The sequence below is a fragment of the Pseudophryne corroboree genome, chromosome 8 (assembly GCF_028390025.1).
Source record: "Pseudophryne corroboree isolate aPseCor3 chromosome 8, aPseCor3.hap2, whole genome shotgun sequence".
In the NCBI taxonomy this organism is placed as follows: Eukaryota; Metazoa; Chordata; class Amphibia; order Anura; family Myobatrachidae; genus Pseudophryne; species Pseudophryne corroboree.
In genome coordinates this window covers 63,293,184-63,309,453 of record NC_086451.1, presented here as the reverse complement: position 1 = coordinate 63,309,453, position 16,270 = coordinate 63,293,184, and the positions used below count along the sequence as shown (strand labels likewise).

Below are 16,270 nucleotides of genomic sequence, written 5' to 3'. Positions count from 1 at the left end.
AAGGATACGAAATAGCACCCTTCTTGTAACGTAAGCTACCTATTCTTCGTACTATCCTAATCCCAACTTCTCCCCCAATTCTCCTTCCTCTTCCGGGGTTTGCAAGGAAAACTCTGCTTCCTCGTTACAGCCATACCACACTGGACACGCCCAATTCCGGCCGATCTTGGAAGCAAAGCAGTGTTAGGCCTGACCAGTACCTGGTTGGGTGACCGCCAGGGGAGATCAGGTGCTGTAAGAAAAGATTGCACAAGGAATCCTCAAAACCTTGAAATATTCCTACCCCTACCCTTATTCCTGATACATGTTGTCTCTTTCACCACATTATTTTTAGGTTAGGTATCCCCATTGCAATATAACTATACTATTAAAATATTAACTCTCGTCATCAGTCTGTTATTCACACAAAAGGTCTATCCCTATATTTCCACATTACTATTACAATCATACCAGCCTGGAGACGCCCAATACCGTCCGATCTTGGAAGCTAAGCAAGGCTGGGCTCGGCTAGTACAAGGATGGGAGACCTACTTGGAAGACCGGGTGTTGTAAATACATGATGGAACAACTTATGAATGACCTACTATTGTGTGTGTATATATATTATATTTTTTTATAAATATGTAATTTTGTATATATATTTTATCTATTCCAGTGCATCACTAAAGGTTCTATTCCCAGCAGTATATTCCCTTAGTATATATATATAAGAACATATATGTATTTTCCTCCTTCCTATTAATGTGTATAATGGGTTATTATATTTATCATAAATCCCCTTTTTTATATAATTCTAATCCAGCAACCTTGTCTTTTATATTTATAATTATTGCCCGGTTATACTGAATCTATCCTTCCTCTGTTTTCTATACAATCCGGAGCTGACCAAAGTTTGGATCCAACTTGAAAAACATACAACACCTTATGGATATAGACTTTTAAAATATGTCCGCCGCAAACATTGGTCCACTAGACTACAGTAACATGGCGGGCGCGAGACTCTAACGTTGCCATTGAACACGTCCGCCGCGTATCCAGGCAACCGCCCCGGAGAGTATAAACAACACAGTGAACTTCCGCCGCACAGAACCCACGCAGGCGCAGTACGAAGCGCCGGACACCGGAAGAGGGGCGGATATGACGCTACGCAGAGCCCGGACCGGAAGTCGGCGGCTCTGAGCGTCTTTTATTGTATTTCAGCTATTTCTGACAATATTTTTCACTCGATTCTCCTCCCCATAGCTTAAATCAAATAACTGTATTTAACACAGCATGATATCACACAGTTTTTGTAGCATTTAAATAAGTCATGTTAATTGATTACAGGAAATGAGGTATACATCACTTCCTGTCATTTCTGGTATATAAGTAAGGTCTGTCTCTAGTCACATCACCCCTTGATGAAGTCCAGATAGGACGAAACGCGTTGGGTGCTATTCCTTGATCTAACCTCACCACAAAGCTAAGCTATTTTTCTGATTCCTCTATTTTTAAAAAAAGTTTTTGAAAGCGTATATTCCCGTGTGACTTTTTTAACCTGTTTATGATCTTTAACCTTCTATTCTGGAGTGATACTTTTAGATTTTTAATAACACTTAGGTTTTATGTTACCATTTTTTTTCCCTTTTATTCCCCCATAAATTTTTAAAATACCATTTTTTTAATTTTCTTGTATCTCATAAAAATTTTTTGGGTCATATATATACACTCTTTTTATGAATTTATATGTTTTTATAATCATGTCTTGGTAACCAGTATTCTGTATAGTGCGTTCCACTACAATAAATTTATATTTTTTTAAAAATACTGCTTTTAGCAATCTATTGGCACCATTGGTCGCTCTACACTACCTCATCCCCTGTCCACATAACCATTTTTTATAGGTAACAGTACCAATACCTATATCCACTTGAGGTAAATGAGCTGACACCCTGATATATAAATAGGGAGTGCAAATGCAATAAGCGGTTTTTTGTACATTACTAGTAGTGTTCCCATTCTAGTTGTCACACATAAGATACTGCATCCGTGGCGCTGATATCTCTCCAGTACACAATATATATATATATATATATATATATATATATATTATTATTATTATTATTATTATCCTTTATTTATATGGCGCCACAAGGGTTCCGCAGCGCCCAATTACAGAGTACATAAACAAATAATCAAACAGGAAAACAGCAACTTACAGTTGACGATAATATAGGACAAGTACAGGGTAAATACACATAGCTACATCAGCAGATGACACTGGAATAAGTATCAGGTGGCAGAAGACTGCTGGATTTGGTGCAGTTGAAGATTATTTAAGTAAGAAAAGGATAAGCACATGAGGGAAGAGGGCCCTGCTCGTGAGAGCTTACATTCTAAAGGGGAGTGGTAGACAGACAGGGGTGACACAGATGGGGTACATAGAGAGCGGGGAACAGAGGGTTAGGATGAGATTTGGCTGGGTTTGGTGAAGAAGTGGGTCTTGAGAGCCCGTTTGACGTTTTGTAGAGAGGTGGAGAGTCTGAGGGGGAGAGGTAGGGAATTCCAGAGAAGTGGTGCAGCACGTGAAAAAATAAGAATTTACTCACCGGTAATTCTATTTCTCGTATATATATATATATATATATATCTGGCCAAGTGCAGTACACGTGGCCAGTACTATGAAATGTGATCCCAAATTCCCACTAACACCCCTGCGCCTCCGGTGGAGTAGAGATGTAGTACTGGAACGTTCTGGAATCACAGCAGGAAGACACAGGAAGCATTAAAATGGCTCCCATGCTTACACTTATAGTCACAGTACAGGTTACAAGCCTTTAAACTGACATCTGTATGAAAATCCTGTGTAATTAACCCTGCAGCCTAGCATACTGCTGTTGCTGCAGGTTATCCGCCCTCGTGCCGCTGATTGTACCTCTGCTTGCAGCCTGTAATGCCCCCCCCCCCCCCCCCCTGTATGCTCCGTTTGCGGAGGCAGCATGCGGGGCGGGCAGCGTTAGTGTGGGGCCGCCAGCGGGAGCCGGGTAGCGGGACGCGCTGAAGACAGAGAGCGGGGAGCGCCTGAAGCGCTCTGAGCTGCAGCGGCGGCCGGAGCAGTGGCGGTGGGTGGGCGGACTGTTTAGCGGCCAGTAGTATGGTGCGCCAGCGGTCTATTAAAGATACGTTGTCCCCACACAGCGGGGCGGCAGCGTGAGCTGACCGCCCCGACCAACATACCTTGACTCCTGCTTGTGGTGATAGATGAAATGATAGATGACCAAGCGCCGGCCAGCCTGTGTGCAGGAGGTCTGTATGGCTGCGAGGGTGCTCATTTAGTGAGGACCGACACGCCACAGCTGCTTGTAGCAGCTTGCACTATCCCTGACCCTGCCTTTTGGAAGGGGGGAAAGGGATGTGTATGAAAAAGAAATATTAACTAAAAAAAATAAAAATATTCAAAAGAATTGTGGACCAAGCCACAGAACCTGTTGCTACGTCGAGCACAGAAAAAACACTGAGGTACTCTGGGATATGGAGGGGTCGAGTGTTCTAAATTTAAATATTCAGTGCCCTGTTTCCTGCGGAAGCCGTCCATATCCCAAGAGTACTCCAGTGACCCCTAGTGGATGAAAAAGAAAAAAAAATAGCCTATAATCTTGATTAATTGGAGAAGATTATCTGGTCACTTCACGGTTGCTAAAATCAAGATAAATAGGCTCGTTATCCTGCTGCCTTTATTGCTTACCCTTAAACAGAGCATCTATTTTTTCTATTTTAGTAAGGCTTGGCTTTTAGCCCTCTAAGCTCAGGATTTGTGCTGATTGAATAAACCATATATTGCAGCAAGCTCCCTGATCAGGGCAATCTGACAGTTTTCACCATGGGGGTCATTCCGAGTTGTTCGCTCGCAAGTGAATTTTAGCAGATTTGCTCATGCTAAGCCGCCGCCTACTGGGAGTGAATCTTAGCATCTTAAAATTGCGAACGATGTATTCGCAATATTGCGATTACACACCTCGTAGCAGTTTCTGAGTTGCTTCAGACTTACTCGGCATCTGCGATCATTTCACTGCTTGTCGTTCTTGGTTTGACGTCACAAACACACCCAGCGTTCGCCCAGACACTCCCCCGTTTCTCCAGCCACTCCTGCGTTTTTTCCCACACGCCATAAAACGGCCTGTTTCCGCCCAGTAACACCCATTTCCTGTCAATCACATTACGATCGCCAGAACGATGAAAATGCCGTGAGTAAAATTCCTAAGTGCATAGCAAATTTACTTGGCGCAGTCGCAGTGCGGACATTGCGCATGCGCATTAAGCAGAAAATCGCTGCGATGCGAAGATTTTTACCGAGCGAACAACTCGGAATGACCCCCCATGTTAGTTACAATGGGGGTAATTCCAAGTTGATCGCAGCAGGAATTTTGTTAGCAGTTGGGCAAAACCATGTGCACTGCAGGGGAGGCAGATTTAACATGTGCAGAGAGAGTTAGATTTGGGTGTGGTGTGTTCAATCTGCAATCTAATTTGCAGTGTAAAAATAAAGCAGCCAGTATTTACCCTGCACAGAAATAAAATAACCCACCCAAATCTAACACTCTCTGCAAATGTTATATCTGCCCCCCCCCTGCAGTGCACATGGTTTTGCCCAACTGCTAAACAATTTCCTGCTGCGACCAACTTGGAATTACCCCCTATATTCTCTGCGCATTCTGGGTGATTCAGATGTGGTTTTAGAAACCATCGCTGCTGCTGCTTCCTTGGACAGAGCAGGGATGCTTACATAATGCAGCAAGAGGCGCTAAGGTTGGGGGAGCGGGTTCAAATTACCCGGGCTGCTGGAGGGGCCTGGGGGAGGGTAGGCGGTCCACTACCACCCCCACCCTCCTATGCTGTGGACAGCCGGCAGCAGCACCATCTTGTGGGAAGATGGTGCCGCACATAGGGGGTCATTCCGAGTTGATCGTAGCTGTGCTAAATTTAGCACAGCTACGATCATTCACAGTGACATGCGGGGGGACGCCCAGCACAGGACTAGTCCGCCCCACATGTCAGTGCCGGCCCCCCCGCAGAAGTGCAAAGACATTGCACAGCGGCGATGCATTTGCACTTCAAGAATAGCTCCCGACCAGCGCAGCTTTAGCGTGCTGGCCGAGAGCTACTCGTCGCTCCCCAGCCCGCAGTGGCTGCGTGTGACGTCACGCAGCCGCCGCGGCCCGCCCCCCCTCCCCCAACAGTCCGGCCACGCCTGCGTTGGCCGGACCGCTCCCCCTAAACGGCGGCTTAACGCCGCTGTCCAGCCCCCTCCCGCCCAGCGACCACCTCTGCCTCAGAGGCGATTGCTAGGCAACGACGGCTGCTATGCGCCGGCGCATGCGCTGTTCCGACCCGATCGCTGCGCTGCGACAAACTGCAGCGAGCGTTCGGGTCGGGATGACCCCCATAGTAAGCAATGTTTGCTCTCTAGTGGCCAACGTCATCTTCCCAAATATCACTGGGAAGATGGCGCTGGCCAGGTAGGAGGGACCTGCTTCCAGATCAAGTAAGGTAGGAAGCGGGTGCTCTTCCCCGTGTCCCCCTGTGTTAAAACAGTACAATAAAATTCTAAAATTCTAAATACCGGTACAAACATATAACAAACAAAGACAAATAGTGAAAAAAAGGCAAAAACTTAGGGTTTTGGTGAATAGGGAAAGGTACCAGATGCAAATAGTACAGATAGTTATGGAGATGGGTAGATACGCTAGTGTGCGTTTTACTCTATACACCGGTATACATATGTATAGTTTGTTGATGTTTTTGGGTAGTTCTACAGATACCAGGTTATGTTATGAACAAAAGGATTAAAAGTCCTGGGAAATGTAACAATATTGTTACAGTGTCTCCGTCCAGAAAGGGGTTTCTGTGCAGGTGGATACAATGTCTCAGTTTTTATATCGTTACTCACAGTCCGATGTCTACGTCCAAGGTCACAGGATCCGTACTGCACATGCGCAGTACGGGTCCGACACATTTGCAATGTACCTGAATCAGGCCCTTTGGGGGAGATGTGTTATTGTGGCAAGATATTGCTTCCTGGTTCGCCTCTTTACGGAGGTGAAGCAGGGGTGACGAGATGTATTATATCCCCCACACACATCAGCCTTTAATACTTAGGGGAGAAGCGTGCGCTGATACCAGTAAACCCCCATAATGCCTAATCCCACACCTACCCCATTGTGTGGTACTTGTCGTGGGTGAGGCAGGTGACTGGAGGATGTATTACAACAGTTTTAATAGTGAAGAGGGTTACATACAATGCATGATCCTGAGTCAAACACGGTGCTGATATTCGTGCAATTGGTTGATGGTTTATTTAACTGCGCATTGCATCATAGGGGTGTATTCAATTAGCGTCGGGTCCTCTCCGGCGGGAGGATCAGACACTTAGTCAAATTGGCATTGTCGAAAATGGGCCAAAAACCTGTCAGAAATGCCCTCAAATTCGACAAAAAAGTGGATGCACGGCTAATCTGCCGATCCACGTGTTTTCGACAAGTCGGAATTTCTGACAAGTCGGGAAAACGGCACTGGAACTGAATAGGTCGAATCCAGATTCGACTTTAAAAAAGTCGAAAAGTGCAGTTTTTCCAACTTCACGGAAATTCTGACACTAATTGAATAGACCCCTAAGTCACTAAAAAGCTTTAGAAATGTATTTGAATAGCGCTGGGCATTCCTGGGCAGTGACTGGGAGGTGGCAATTCAGAGATGTTCCGTGTTACGGGTGTGTCGGTGGCGTGTCTGGAGGCCGTACTCTGCTGGCGGTTCTGCACCCAGCATGGCGCTGCTGCAAGTCTCGAGGGTGCAAGCGATCGTTGCGTCTATGTGGGCGCCGCAATCCTTGCACAGTCATATGCTTCTACACCGGAGGAAGGGCTGGGACTATGGCAAAAGTTGCTAAAGCGGTCCCAGCAGCATGTGAGTCAGTGAGGCCTGTAATGTATAACAAAGTGGTGCTGCCCTTTATATGGTTTGTGGTACTGGGCGTGCAGAATCCTGCAGAATGTGGAAGTAGCTGGATCTGGTCAGCAGGGAACAGGCCACCACATTGCAGTAAGGGAACTCTTAGCACTTCACACGCCATACTAAACACAGGGGCCCCATGTTTGGATCGCTGTGTGCTAGCTGGGACCTCTGTGTTGACCTCTGTGTTGACACTAGACAGGCTCTGTAAGGTATTGTTATTGCTAAACATCTCTGGGTGAAGAATGTAGAGGAACTCTGGTTATAACAGGAATCTCCTGGTCGCAGGCTCCCGCTGGCGGTTGTTGGAAGTAACATCAGCCGCAGGCTCACGTTCTTGTGCTGACGGTGAGACAGAATCAGTTTAGGGGAAATTCCTGATTACACCACCCATGTTGTGATGACATTTGGGGGTAGGTTATTCTCCCTTTCCCTTTTGTATTTTCTTTATTGAGGGGGGAAAGTCAGAAATGATAGATGACCAAATAAATATCAGTACACTGTAGTATGTCCCCACTGAACTACCGGCCACTTCCCTTCAGTTTTCACAACTTCATAGACCAGTGATGGGTAACCGGTGGCCCTAATACAGCGTGGAGCCCTCTGACCTTCACCTACGTTTCCTGGCTCCTTCCTGCTTTGTCAGCTTTGTTATCATTTGTATCCCTGGCTTGCTGGGCCTCCTGGTATGTTATTACAGATAGACTGGCTTGCTGGGCCTCCTGGTACGCTAGTACAGATAGACTGGCTTGCTGGGCTTCCTGGTATGTTGTTACAGATAGACCAGCTTGCTGGGCCTCCTGGTACGCCGTTACAGATAGACCGGCTTACTGGGACTCCTGGTACGCCGTTACAGATAGACCGGCTTGCTGGGCCTCCTGATATGCCGTTACAGATAGACTGTACAGGAATAAGGATGTATAGCAAGAATAGCATCTGTTACTGCTGATGGTTAGTAATGAAAAAATAAGATTTTAAACCTACCGGTAAATCTTTTTCTCCTAGTCCGTAGAGGATGTTGGGGACTCCGTAAGGACCATGGGGTATAGACGGGCTCCGCAGGAGACATGGGCACTTTAAGACCTTTTGATGGGCGTGAGCTGGCTCCTCCCTCTATGCCCCTCCTCCAGACCTCAGTTATAGAACTGTGCCCAGAGGAGACGGACAGTACGAGGAAAGGAATTTTGTTAATCTAAGGGCGAGATACATACCAGCCCACACCACACACACGTACAACATGGTATATACTAAACCAGTTAACAGCATGAACAAACAGTATCAGCCAGAGACTGATCTCAACTGTAACATAACCCTTATGTAAGCAACAACTATATACAAGCCTTGCAAATTTAGTCCGCACTGGGACGGGCGCCCAGCATCCTCTACGGACTAGGAGAAAAAGATTTACCGGTAGGTTTAAAAACTTATTTTCTCTTACGTCCTAGAGGATGCTGGGGACTCCGTAAGGACCATGGGGTTTATACCAAAGCTCCAGACCGGGCGGGAGAGTGCGGATGACTCTGCAGCACCGATTGAGCAAACATGAGGTCCTCCTCAGCCAGGGTATCAAACTTGTAGAATTTAGCAAAAGTGTTTGAACCCGACCACGTAGCTGCTTGGCAAAGCTGTAATGCCGAGACGCCACGGGCAGCTGCCCAAGAAGATCCCACCTTCCTAGTGGAATGGGCCTTTACTGATTTTGGTAACAGCAATCCAGCCGTAGAATGAGCCTGCTGAATCGTGTTACAGATCCAGCGTGCAATAGTCTGCTTAGAAGCAGGAGCGCCAACGTTGTTGGCTGCATATAGGACAAACAGTGCCTCTGTTTTCCTTACCCGAGCCGTTCTGGCTATATAAATTTTTAAGGCCCTGACTACATCAAGGGACTTGGAATCCTCCAAGGCATCCGTAGCCACAAGCACCACAATAGGTTGGTTCATGTGAAAAGATGAAACCACCTTAGGCAGAAATTGAGGACGAGTCCTCAACTTTGCTCGATCCACATGGAAAATCAGATAGGGGCTCTTGTGAGACAAAGCCGCCAATTCGGACACCCGCCTTGCAGACGCCAAGGCCAACAACATGACCACCTTCCAAGTGAGAAACTTCAATTCAACTGTTTGAAGAGGTTCAAACCAGTGCGATTTAAGGAACTGTAACACCACGTTAAGGTCCCACGGTGCCACTGGGGGCACAAAAGGAGGTTGGATGTGTAGCACTCCTCCTTTTACAAAAGTCTGGACTTCTTGGAGAGAAGCCAATTCCTTCTGAAAGAATATAGATAAGGCCGAAATATGCATCTTAATGGAGCCTAACTTTAGGCCCATATCCACTCCTGTCTGTAGAAAATAGAGAAAACAATCCAGCTGAAAATCTTCCGTAGGAGCAATCTTGGTTTCACACCAAGACACATATTTCCTCCAGATACGTAGATAGTGCTTCGCCGTTACCTCCTTCCTAGCTTTTAATAGAGTAGGGATGAATTCCCCTGGAATACCTTTCCTAGCTAGGATCTGGCGTTCAACCGCCATGCCTTCAAACGTAACCGCGGTAAGTCTTGGAACACACATGGCCCCTGTTGTAACAGGTCCTCCCTGGGAGGAAGAGGCCACGGATCTTCTGTGAGCATTTCCTGAAGATCTGAATACCAGGTCTTTCGAGGCCAATCTGGAACAATGAGTATTGTCTGCACTCTTGTTCGTCTTATGATTCTCAATATTTTTGAGATGAGCGGAAGTGGAGGGAACACATAGACCGACTGAAACAGCCACGGTGTCACTAGGGCGTTCACTGCCACTGCCTGAGGGTCCCTTGACCTGGAACAATACGTCCGAAGCTTCCTGTTGAGGCGTGACGCCATCATGTCTATTTGAGGGAGTCCCCAACAACTTGTTACCTCTGCAAAGACTTCTTGATGAAGTCCCCACTCCCCTGGATGGAGATCGTGCCTGCTGAGGAAGTATGCTTCCCAGTTGTCTACTCCCGGAATGAAAACTGCTGATAGAGCGCTTACATGATTTTCCACCCAGCGAAGAATCCTGTTGGCCTCCGCCATTGCTGCTCTGCTCCTTGTCCCGCCCGGGCGGTTTACATGCGCCACGGCTGTGATGTTGTCTGGATCAGAACGGGTAGGTTGCAAAGAAGATTCTCCGCCTGCTTCAGGCCGTTGTATATGGACCTTAATTCCAGCACATTGATGTGTAGACAAGCCTCCTGGCTTGACCATAGTCCCTGAAAATTTTTGCCCTGGGCGACTGCTCCCCATCCTCGGAGGCTCGCGTCCGTGGTCACGAGAACCCAATCTTGAATTCCGAACCTGCGACCCTCTAGAAGGTGAGCACTCTGGAGCCATCACAGGAGAGAGACCCTGGCCCTGGGGGACAGGCATATCTTCCGATGCATCTGGAGATGGGACCCTGATCACTTGTCCAGAAGGTCCCACTGAAAAGCTCTTGCATGGAACCTGCCGAACGGAATGGTTTCGTAGGCCGCCACCATCTTTCCCAATACTCGAGTGCATTGATGAACTGACAGTCTTTTTGGTTTCAGCAGGTCCTGGACCATGTTCTTGAGTTCCTGGGCCATTTCCATTGGGAGAAAAACCCTCTGTTTTTCCGTGTCCAGAATCATGGCCAAAAACGACAGCCGAGTTGTCGGAACCAACTGCGACTTTGGCAGATTTAAAATCCAGCTGTGTTGTTGTAGTACTCTCAGGGAGAGACACGCTTTTTAGTAAATGTTCTCTTGATCTTGCTTTTATGAGGAGATCGTCCAAGTATGGGATAATTGTGACCCCCTGCTTGCGCAGGAGCACCATCATTTCCGCCATTACCTTGGTGTAAAGTCTCGGGGCCGTGGAAAGACCAAACGGCAACGTCTGAAACTGGTAATGACAATCCTGTACAGTGAATCTCAGGTACGCCTGATGAGGAGGATATATGGGGACATGAAGGTATGCATCCTTTATGTCTAGTGACACCATAAAATCCCCCCCTTCCAGGCTGGAGATCACTGCCCGGAGAGATTCCATCTTGAATTTATACCTCTTCAAATATAGGTTTAGGGATTTTAGATTCAGAATTGGTCTGACTGAGCCATCTGGCTTCGGGACCACAAATAGGGTTGAATAAAACCCCTTCCCCTGTAGCAATAGGGGAACCTTGATAATCACTGACACAGCTTTTGTATGGCAGCTGAAACTATTGCTCTCTCTGGGGGAGAAGCTGGCAAGGCCGATTTGAAAAATCGGTGAGGAGGCACATCTTCGAACTCCAGTTTGTAGCCTTGGGATACAATTTAGACTACCCAAGGATCCAAGTCTGATTAAACCCAGACCTGGCTGAAGAGTTGAAGACGTGCCCCTACCGGTGCGGAGTCCCGCAGCGGAACCCCAGCGTCATGCGGTGGATTTGGTAGAGGCCGGGGAGGACTTTTGCTCCTGGGAACTAGCCGTAGCTGGTGTTCTTTTCCCTCTACCTCTGGCGAGGAAGGATGAGCCACGCCCCTTTCTGAACTTATGAGACCGAAAGGACTGCATCTGATATTGAGGTGTTTTCTTTTGCTGTGGGGGAACGTAAGGCAAAAAAGAAGACTTACCCGCGGTAGCTGTGGAAACCAGGTCCGCGAGGCCCTCTCCAAATAAAACTTCACCCTTGTAAGGTAAAGCCTCCATATGTCTCTTCGAGTCAGCATCACCAGTCCATTGACGGGTCCATAGGGACCTTCTAGCAGAAATTGCCATGGCATTGGCTCTTGAACCCAAAAGACCAATATCTCTCGCAGCCTCCCTCATATATAACGCTGCGTCCTTGATGTGACCTCAGGTCAATAAAATACTATCTTTATCTAGGGTGTCCATGTCAGATGACAAGTTATCTGCCCAAGCTGCAATTGCGCTACCCACCCATGCCGACGCTACTGCCGGTCTGAGCAGGGCTCCCGTAGTCGCATAAATTGCTTTTAAGGTAGTTTCTTGCCTGCGATCCGCAGGATCCTTTAGGGCCGCCGGGGACGGTAGGGCCACCTTCTTGGACAAGCGCATCAAGGCCTTGTCCACCGTGGGTGAGGATTCCCACCGTATCCTGTCCTTTGAGGGGAAAGGATACGCCATAATAATTCTCTTGGGAACCTGCAGTCTCTTGTCTGGAGTTTCCCAAGCTTTTTCAAATAAAGCGTTCAGCTCATGAGATGGGGGAAACGTTACCTCAGGTTTCTTTTCCTTAAACATGCAGACCCTTGTGTCAGGGACTGAGGAGTCCTCTGTGATATGTAATACATCTTTTATTGCAATAATCATGTATTGAATACTCTTGGCCACCCTTGGGTGTAACCGTGCATCATCATAGTCGACACTGGAGTCGGAATCCGTGTCGGTATCAGTGTCTGCTATCTGGGTAAAGGGACGTTTATGGGACCCTGAAGGGTCTTGTGACACCATAAGAGCCATGGATTGACTCCCTGCTTGGTCTTTGGACTCTGCCTTGTCCAATCTCTTATGTAATAAAGCCACTCTAGCATTCAAAACATTCCACATGTCCACCCAATCCGCCGTCGGCTGTGCCGACGGAGACACTACCACCATCTGCTCTGCTTCCTCCCTAGACGAGCCTTCCGCTTCAGACATGTCGACACACGCGTCCTGAAACCCCCACACACACTGGGATATATGGATATGGGGACAGACCCACAATAAGGCCCTTCGGAGAGACAGAGAAAGAGTACGCCAGCACACACCTAGCGCCACTTCGTTCTGGAACAAAGTCCCAGACCTGTAAGCGCTCTTTATAACAAATTTAGCACCAAATCAATGTGCCCCCCTCGTTTTTGCCCCGTTACTTGTACAGCAGGGGAAGAGTCCGGGAGCAGCTTCTCTGCAGCAAGCTGTGGAGAAAATGGCGCTGGTTAGTGCTGAGGGATCAAGCTCCACCCCCTCGATGGCGGGCCTCGGTCCCGCTATTTGTTTATACTGGCGGGGTTTTTATATATACTGCCTCCGCAGTGTCTATATATCTGTGCCAGTCTAGTATGAGGCCATAATTGCTGCCCAGGGCGCCCCCCCTGCGCCTTGCACCCTTGCTGTGCCTTGTGTGTGTGGCAGCAATGGCGCGCTGCGCGGTACCTCATGAAGATCTGAAGTCTTCTGCCGCCTTTGAAGCCTTCTTGTTTCCTATACTTACCCGGCTTCTATCTTCCGGCGCTGTGAGGAGGACGGCAGCACGGCTCCGGGACGAACAGCAAGGACGACACATGTGTTCCGGCCCTCTGGAGCTAATGGTGTCCAGTAGCCTAAGAAGCAGAGCCCATCAGTCCAGGAAAGTGGGTCTGCTTCTCTCTCCTCAGTACCCCGAAGCAGGGAGCCTGTTGCCAGCAGTGCTCCCTGAAAATAATAAACCTAACAAAAGTCTTCAGAGAAACTCGGTAGAGCTCCCCTGCAGTGCATCCAGTCTCCTCTGGGCACAGGATCTAACTGAGGTCTGGAGGAGGGGCATAGAAGGAGGAGCCAGCTCACGCCCATTAAAAGGTCTTAAAGTGCCCATGTCTCCTGCGGAGCCCGTCTATACCCCATGGTCCTTACGGAGTCCCCAGCATCCTCTAGGACGTAAGAGAAAGGGAACAGTTGGCCACTGTGGGGGGAATTCAATTAGCTGCGGTAATTTACTGCAGGCTAATTGATCCCCCGGGGCAATCCATTTAGCTCGCAGGCTGCAGTTAACAGGAAGTCACAGATAAATAGCCTGTTTTCAGGTGCAGCAAACCCATTAACACATAGGTCCGGGAACTAATCCCAGATTCTATGTGTTATCGCCCCAAAATAGGATAATTTACCAGACAAGAAAAAGTTGCTCTAATTGAATAGGCATGGGTGTAAAACCTACCATCCTTTTTCACACCCGTTAAATTATTGGATCTAATTGAATTCAACACATTGTATGGATCTCATACACTGGGGCCTATTATGCCCCCATAAATAAAATATTTACTATTTGCAAAGAGGGTGCAAATTTCCCGATTATATAGGATGCAGCATTGTCGGGTTCCCTAGAAAGAGTCCTGCTAAGGTGATTTCATTCATTCATTCATTTAAAGGTCTTCTCCGTTGTCTGGAATAAAACCTATTAGTTAATGATAGGGAATTCCTGATTGAGCGCAGGGTCACGTGTGGGGGCGAAGCTAGTATCTATAAGCTCTCACGAGCAGGGCCCTCTTCCCTCATGTGCTTATCCTTTCTTACTTTAACAATCTTCAACTGCACCAACTCCAGCAGTCTTCTGCCACCTGATACTTATTCCAGTGTCATCTGCTGATGAACTATGTTTATTTACCCTGTACTTGTCCTATACTGTCATCAACTGTAAGTTGCTGTCTTCCTGTTTGATTATTTGTTTATGTACTCTGTAATTGGGCGCTGCGGAACCCTTGTGGCGCCATATAAATAAAGGATAATAATAATAATCTATGGCTGCAAGGAAGCTAATTTGCATATTAGTGTGTTTTTTTTTTTTTCTCTGACGTCCTAGTGGATGCTGGGAACTCCGTAAGGACCATGGGGAATAGCGGGCTCCGAAGGAGGCTGGGCACTCTAGAAAAATTTATGACTACCTGGTGTGCACTGGCTCCTCCCACTATGACCCTCCTCCAATCCTCAGTTAGATTTTGTGCCCGGCCGAGGTTGGATGCACACTAGGGGCTCTCCTGAGCCCTTAGAAAGAAAGTATAGATTTAGGTTTTTTATTTTCAGTGAGACCTGCTGGCAATAGGCTCACTGCAGCGAGGGACTAAGGGGAGAAGAAGCGAACTCGCCTGCTTGCAGCCGGATTGGGCTTCTTAGGCTACTGGACACCATTAGCTCCAGAGGGATCGACCGCAGGCCCAGTCCTTGGTGTTCGGTCCCGGAGCCGCGCCGCCGTCCCCCTTACAGAGCCAGAAGCAAGAAGAGATCCGGAAAATCGGCGGCAGAAGACATCAGTCTTCACCAAGGTAGCGCACAGCACTGCAGCTGTGCGCCATTGCTCCTCACACACACTTCACACTCCGGTCACTGAGGGTGCAGGGCGCTAGGGGGGGGCGCCCTGAGAAGCAATTATAACACCTTGGCTGGCAAAAATACCACAATATATAGCCCCAGAGGCTATATATGTGGAAAATACCCCTGCCAGAATCCAGAAAAAAGCGGGAGAATAGTCCGCAGAAAAGGGGCGGAGCTATCTCCTGCAGCACACTGGCGCCTTTTCTCCTTCACAGATCCGCTGGAAGGAAGCTCCCTGGCTCTCCCCTGCAGTCTACACTACAGAAAAGGGTAAAAAAAGAGAGGGGGGGCACTAAATTTAGGCGCTGTATAAATTATATAGAAAAAGCAGCTATAGGGGACATAACTCAGTTAGTCCCTGCATTATATAGCGCTCTGGTGTGTGCTGGCATACTCTCACTCTGTCCCCCCAAAGGGCTTTTGTGGGTCCTGTCCTCTATATTGAGCATTCCCTGTGTGTGTGGAGTGTGTCGGTACGGCTGTGTCGACATGTTTGATGAGGATAATGATGTGGAGACGGAGCAGATGCCTTTAGAAGGGATGTCACCCCCTGCGGGGCAGACACCTGAGTGGTTGAGCTTATGGAAAGAAATGAGTGCACGTATAGACTCCTTACATAAGAAATTTGACGACATGCCAAATGTGGGACAGCCGACTTCTCAGCTCGTGCCTGTCCAGGCGTCGCACAGGTCATCAGGGGCTCTAAAACGCCCGCTACCTCAGACCGCAGACCCAGATGTCGACACTGATACTGACACCAGTGTCGACGACGATGAGTCTAACCTGATGCCCACTAAGGCCATTCACTGCATGATTGAGGCAATGAAAGAGGTGTTACACATTTCTGATATAAATACAGGTACCACTAAAAAGGGTATTATGTTTGGGGAGAAAAAACTACCCGTAGTTTTTCCCCCATCAGATGAATTAAATGAAGTGTGTGAAGAAGCGTGGGCTTTCCCTGATAAAAAATTGGTAATTCCTAAGAAGGTACTAATGGCGTTCCCTTTCCCGCCAGAGGATAGGTCACGTTGGGAAACACCTCCTAGGGTGGATAAAGCGCTCACACGTTTGTCTAAAAAGGTGGCACTACCGTCTCCGGATACGGCCGCCCTCAAGGAACCTGCTGATAGAAAGCAGGAGGCGATCCTGAAGTCTGTATATACACACTCAGGCATTATACTTAGGCCAGCTATTGCGTCAGCTTGGATGTGCAGTGCTGCCGCTGCGTGGTCAGATAAACTGTCAGAAAATATTGAC

General features: G+C 47.9%; 1 protein-coding gene and 2 pseudogenes across 1 annotated transcript in view; all 3 read left to right on the top strand.

The window, feature by feature from the left end:
* The window catches only part of BBLN (bublin coiled coil protein), a 41,729-nt gene that overhangs the window by 8,340 nt on the left and 17,119 nt on the right, over nucleotides 1-16,270 (top strand). The window lies entirely within an intron of this gene.
* On the top strand, nucleotides 123-241 carry LOC134951387 (5S ribosomal RNA; annotated as a pseudogene).
* LOC134953488 (5S ribosomal RNA) lies at nucleotides 437-555 on the top strand (annotated as a pseudogene).